The following is a 7,336-nucleotide window of genomic DNA, read 5'->3' as shown; positions in this document are numbered from 1 at the left end:
GAATATAGGGGACGCCAAAGAGGCCAAACTGCAGCACGGCATTGTCCCCAGTCAGTGGCCAGCAAACGTCCACAAAAATATAAAAATTAAAACGAATGTCATAAGTTGAATTTAAAATAAAAATTAATATGACAATAAGGATAAAGATAAACCCAAATACAAGACCACAAATTAAAAAAGTAAAAATGAAGTGTAAAAATTAAAATGTGAAAATGACATAAAAATGAAAATGAAATGAAATACAAAAACAAGCACAAAAACAAGCAATAAAAAAATTAACGCCCTCCCAAAATAAAAATAAAAAATTGTTGTGGAGATCAGTAGATTTATATGAGGCAATTATCTATTTATTTTTGTTGCTTCATTTACATTGTTAAATAATCTAAGGACATAAATTCCCTTAAGTGTAACCAGGTGTCTTTTAACTACATTAATAATATTTAAAATTATTTCTTATTTAATATGTTATATTAAATATAAAACAATATTTCTGTATATTTTTTGCCTGCCAACTTTCGCCATATTTGAACTCCAAATAATTTCAGCTCAGATTTCCTTTCATCTTCCTCTCCCCAGAGTGGCCGCACTGAAATCCAACACTAGGACTTGGGAGATCTGGACTCTCTGGTTTAATTCTTACCTCTTTCATTGGCTTGTACAGTAATTTGTGCACTTAGCTCCTCTCTGCTTTCGTTTATAAGTCAAAAAACCCCCAGGTAACTAAAGGCAGCTAAAAAGTGGCAACTGAAGTGAGTGTTTTTGAGGTGGTCAAGCTCTATATATCCAAAGTAAAAAAATTAAAAGATATGTAGATATTGGTCAGCAAGTCTAAAGGAATAGTAGAAATGAAAATTAATAAGAGGTATTTCCCCAATGATTTTCACATTAGGATCTTAATACACATTTTCACATTAGGATCTTGACAAGCATTAACTGATTTATTTGTAAATAGAATGGGGTTTACTTTTCATAAATATGTATTATTAATAAATAGATAATTATAAAATAACATAATAAAATTATAAAATAACATAATAACACAGGGTGTTTCAAAAGAGATGAACCCAATTTTAAAGCTGTGCGATTTCATATTGGGTCCATCTTTGTGAAATAATCTGTATAATAAAATTTTATACTATATAAAATGTATACTATTGAAGAATATATAATCTAGAGAGAATATACAAGCATATAATACATATTTGTAATATATAATATTTATTACATATTTACTACTTATTGTTTGCTATATTTTGTATTATTTATATGTATATAATATTATGTATTCTAACATGTAATATTTATTTAGAATTATCACCTATTCTATTTATTACATCATTATCTTATTATAGAAAATACATTATATGGCATATTATCTATTATATATTGTACATATAATTATTGTATAATAAAATTATATAAGCAATAACAGTAATAACTATATATTAATATATTATTTTATATTTAGTATTTATAAATAATTATATATAATTATAAAGAAACATTAAGTAGTATTACTGGGAGCATGGTTACAGTTGAGGAAATTGTAGGTTTTTTGAGAAAAAAGGCTTCAAGGGGGAAATATTTGGGGAAATGCTGACACTGAGCATTTTAATACCACATTTTACAGGTATTAATATTTATTATTATTGTTGTTATTATTATTGTTGTTATTATTATTGTTGTTATTATTATTGTTATTATTATTATTATTATTATTATTATTATTATTATTATTATTATTATTATTATTATTATTATTATTATTCCTTTTTAAAAGGAGATATTTAATTAGTGGCCTGGCAAATAAATTGTGTCTTAATTACATAGCAAGAGTATTTTTTTGCACTCCTTAATTTCAACCTGGGAAAAATGAAATTTTCTGCTTTAGTATCTCTTATTTTGTGTGAACATTTGCAGTCCTGAGAAAATCACTATTAATTATATGATAGTGTTTGGGGATTTTTTTTGTCTCTTTTGTGTTTCCTCCTTGGGGAACCCTGGTACCAGAGATAAATTGTGTAAAATGTCTAGAATATAAATTATAACACCTGAAAAATATAAAATGTGATTTCCCAAGAAAAATATTATTATTTCCTAGCCAAAAAAACCCATTGGCACTTACTGTTGCATTGAATGACAGTTCAGTTACAGAAGAGCAGCTTTACTGGAATGATGGGGTGAGCATCGGTAAGTATATTTAGTTTGCACAAAATAAATAAACTAATTCAGTATCAATTGTATATAAATTTTCCCTTTCTTTTTACCAACACAAGCAGTTAACTGTTGTTTGGGGATTATTGTGTAATTGTACAACACAGCGTAGGAAGCATGAGCACAAATCAGAAAAAAATATTACAATACAATGATTTAACTTAGCTAATGAAACTAAAAAATAATTAATTTAGTCGTAATAATTGTAATTATTCTAAATTTAGAGTAAAATGTAAAATAAAATAAAAAATACAATGTAAAATGAATGATGGTAAAATAATGGCAATGTTATTTATAGAACATATATTTTGCATAAATTAAATTGTGCCCTGGACAAGAATGTCTATAATAAGAATATAATATGATATAATAACACCTGTCTAGAAGTCTTGTAATAACTACAAATTATTCCCTGAGATTATCACAAGTAATACACAGAATTGTCATTTTAACATACAAAATGTTGCAGGCTCTGCACAACACATATATATGCATATATATATTCTTCTATTTAATAAAAAATTCTATTTAATTTAAAAGACAAGGGTGACCAGCAAATCCATTTTGCCTTACTGTGTGTTTTTACCAGAGGTGTATGAAGGCTGGCGGTACCTGCTGACATCATTTACTGCTCATCAGGTACATCATGGTAATGAACAGCTTTGGAATACCCAGGCTGATTACCCTGGTGTGTTTAATTAAGGTATTTTAATTTGGCATTTTAAAAATGTGTCAATATCCTGATGTGCTGCTGATCCTGTGTGATGGACAAGTGTCCTGGAAACTGTTGCAGGTATTTTGGTTTTATTATTTTATTTTGCTTTATTTTATTTTATTTATCTCATTTTCTTTTTGAAAAATTTTCTTTTGTTTGGTTTGAGTTTGTTTTCTTTTTTAATTTATTTTATTTAGCTTTATTTTTTGTTTTACTTTACTTCCATTTGGTTTAACTTTTATTTTATTCTGGCTTTTATTTTTTTTTAATCTTTTTTAATTTCCTTTTTATTTTATATTTTATTTATTTTTTCAAAGAGACAATATATGCAATAGCGTATCCTACACGGATAAACTAATTTTGCAAAAACTTGGGGAAACTTAATTTCTTTCAGTGAGGCTATTCCACATATTTGTATTTATATTTATTTATAAATTAGCTGGCCCAGCCTGAGACCTCCAAGCCAGAGAGTGTTTCAGCTGCACCACCTGCACATCAGTTTTCAACCATTTATGTAAATTAAGACATTTTAGCCAATCAACTTGTGCATATTTCATAGCCTCCATTTAGCATAAATCTACGTAGACACAAATTCACTTGGACAGACTAGAACCTCCCTCAACAAACACATATTTATTTATAAATTCTGGATATTGTACTATTATGTAAATTAAAAACCATACACAAACATGGAAATTAAAAAAGGAGGATAAAGATAAAATATATAATATTAACAAAATCTTTTAAATTTTATTTATTAATAGTACATAAATATTTCTTTCCCACACCCTGCATTTTCTTTTTACTTTTGCACTGCTGCAATAAAGGACAAGATTTTCTGCTCCCACCATCCAATGTCTTGATGGAAAAGAGCCAGTTGGGCAAAAATTGTTTAATTTTGTTTAATTTTTGTTAACAATTGTTAATCGTTTAAAGGTCCAAGCAGGACCTTTGAACAGAGGCTGGTGTGGGGTCACTGACTCCATTTGAGACTTTTTATTCTTCATTTTTATCACTATTCTTAATTTTTATTGTTATTCTTCAGCACAGAAAATAGAGCACGGAGCAAATATTGTGTAAGAAAGTCAGTGATTGGTGCTGCTTATTACAATTATTGCAATTTTCTTCATATCAGCTTTAAATTTTTGTTTTAAGCAGTTCAATAGGTATAATTAAATTAGATGGGAATTATACAGACTATATATTTAAAATAAATGGTTTGTATATTGTAAGAAAAAAATATGTTGTTTCATTTTCCAGGTGGTCAAAATGTATTGTTCTTAATAGTAATTTTAATTTTAATTTGCATTTTAATTTTAATATTTTATCCATCACACTCATATATCTCATTCATTTTGACTTTGCCAAGTGATTGGACATTAACTTCTAAGGGAGAAAAGGGTTTTTTTTTTTCTATTTTCAGTTGTAAAATTACATAATAAGTGCTTTTACAGAAAGCTTGTAAGGAAAAGCTTAATTAAAACAGTTGTAAATCAACCAGTAATGAAAAATGCAGTAAAATAACTGTATTATTATTAATTAAGTTCAGGAATGAAAAGCTTCACACATTTTAAGCTTTATTTTTTTTTTTTTTTTTGCATTTGTAAAAGGCAAATTAAAAATAAATCAGCAAAATGCCCGTAGGACTTCAGCAATAACCGCTGGTTGCACACAAATCATTCCACTGAATTCAGTAGTTTGGGAAACTCCAGAGAAATACTGGAAAATCAGGGGGAAAAAAAAGTTTGAATTATGAAAACGAATTGTTTTAATCCTTTTCTATGCTGCAAAATTCACATCAGGACAAATCTGTTTAATATTCAGCAGCAGGGGAGGCGAAGCAATGGGGAAAATCAGAACTGCCAACGTTTGGCAAATAAATAACAGCACTTCTTTAATTGAAGAAGAAAAAAATTGTGAGCCTCAAGTGAAAAAGCGTTTTCTGACAAATAACTTCTTTTACTTCAGGATGTTTTAGAGATAAAGGTTTTGCACCGAGGTTACACTGATCCAAATAATCTGAAGTTCACCCAAATTAAAATTTTGGGGCTGAGCTCAACTGTCCAGAGGTGATGGTGTCGCAGGATGGGCAAGAAATTCCATCTCCTCACATCATGTCCAACAGCAGCAAAAAACAGGTAAATCCATTTAGTTTTCCTCCAGAATTAATGATTCTGGTCACAAATCATGGGCGTGCTGTTCGGTGAGACCCCCTGAGCTAAAATCCATTGATGTTTAATTTAATTGATTAATATTTAGTCATGAATTTATAAGTCAGTGTTCTGTTGAGTCATGTTTCCTTCTGCCTTTCAGCCAAAAGACAATGTGTTAATATAGTAAAATTTAGAATTATTATAGGAAAGTAATATTTATAATAGAAATATAATATGTAAAATCAACAGTAACATAACATAACATAACATAACATAACATAACATAACATAACATAACATTAGTATAATATAATATAGTATAATATTCATATAATTCATATAATATAGTATAATAGAATAGAATATAATAGGATATAAGATAACATAAAAATATATAATATAATATAATATAAAAAAAGATGAATTAAGAAGGTAACGAACAGCAATCCAAAATAAGAACGGTCAATTTTTTATCATACGTCTTATTTTTAATTTGTTTTTCCAAGGTCCTGGAAATCACCAGCCTGGAACTTCAATTAGGCCAAAGCTACAAGTTGCAGTAGAGCTAAAATACCTGCAAATCCCACAGCACTTCCTCGTGTTTGCAAATCGGTTTTGAATTCTTCAAATATTTTGTGGTATAAACGTGTACAGGGGGTTTAAGTTGTTCTGTGCAGAACGGAGTCATGGTTTCGTGTTGGCCTCATAATGTGGAACTTTTAAATGAATTTGACAAACCTGGTCTTTCAAAACGAAGAGATGAACACAAAATACGTGATTTCCCTAAGTCAAAGTTTATTTTATTTTATAAAAATATTGGCACAAACTGAGGGCGCAGGGGGCAATTAATCTGCCCACATTTTGCTTCTATGCTCATTTATGAGTAGAGATTACAGAGAATTATTTAAGGGCAATCACGTGAATTGGTTTAAAAGATTCTGCAGTGGTTGATCTATGAAATATTAAGGCACTTGCAAGAAATCCTCAGAAGATTTTGCCCAGCCTTAGCCAGGTGCGAGGGCGAAAAATCATGGACTCCACACAATCCAATATGAATTCAAGTGAAGCCATATATTACAGAAAAAAGCCTCCTTATATATACACCTTGTTGAGGCCCTGAGGCCTCACTCCCACAGTGGGTGTTGTTTTTCAGCCTTTGAGCTGGCCTTGAGATTCCTTGGGCTAGTTTAGAAATAAATCTCTATCTAATGGAAACTCATCCACACAACAACCTCAAGAAAATCCCTCAAATCTCCCACAATTCCCCCTTTTTGTTTTTGAACAATCATCTTTGAAATACACTGCAACATATGACATATGATTAACAATGTTACATATAATGTAGCTAAGCCTTACATAATAAGATTAAACCACTACCCACCATTTGTCAAACCCTAATTCTACTATGACAATCTTATTAATGTGCTGGGTTAGTTTGTCTAAAGTACTATGAATAGATCCAGAATGATTAAACAAGTTAATACAACATCTTACTCTTAAATTCATCACAACCATGTCCTTACGATAACAGCAAAAATCTATAGCAACATGATTTTGAAGTGTAACATGCCTAATACCATCAACATCTACTATTAATTGAGTTAATGTCTCAGAAGTTAGATTAGCCTGTTTAAAAGACCATTAGCTTAACTTTGATATGTCTCCTAAAGCTTTACCAGCTGCTAGACTAGGGAGAAGGAGTGCAGTAGATACTATGGTGGGAATCTCTCATAATTTTACCTCATTTTTGCATTGACTATCTAAGTGTAATATCACCCTTTTGGCTCTTCCTGCTGCTTGTTCAAATTGCCATTCTCCACAGAAGGTACACCACCTGCTTGCTAATGGGCTTCTAGAACATCAGGTCTGTGAGCATTCATAACACTGAATTAGGATCCATAGTTTACATCTGAAACAGTCCTCACAACTTATCTCCCTCCTGTCCATCTGCATCCGTTAAATCTTTGTTGAATCCACTTCAATCCTCGGTCTGTAATGACACAAACATAACCTCTCCCCCAGGTTATCAATTGATGTGGCCTTTTCCATTTACCATTAATTAGTGATCTGACCATAACTAACGTAGGTTCTTTCTGATTTAGCGTGGTTTTGGGTCATACTTGCAAAGTGTTTCATCACAGGGCAAATGTAGGCTGCACCACTTAGATAGAAGTGATTCATCACATACAATGCTTTTGACAATTGTTTTTGTGGTGTTTTCCCTACTTCTCCCCCCTTTTTGTTTAAAAACAAA

This window comes from Columba livia, chromosome 19 (assembly GCF_036013475.1).
Source record: "Columba livia isolate bColLiv1 breed racing homer chromosome 19, bColLiv1.pat.W.v2, whole genome shotgun sequence".
Lineage (NCBI taxonomy): Eukaryota > Metazoa > Chordata > Aves > Columbiformes > Columbidae > Columba > Columba livia.
The sequence above is the reverse complement of the archived record's forward strand: the minus strand, read 5'-3'. Positions refer to the sequence as shown.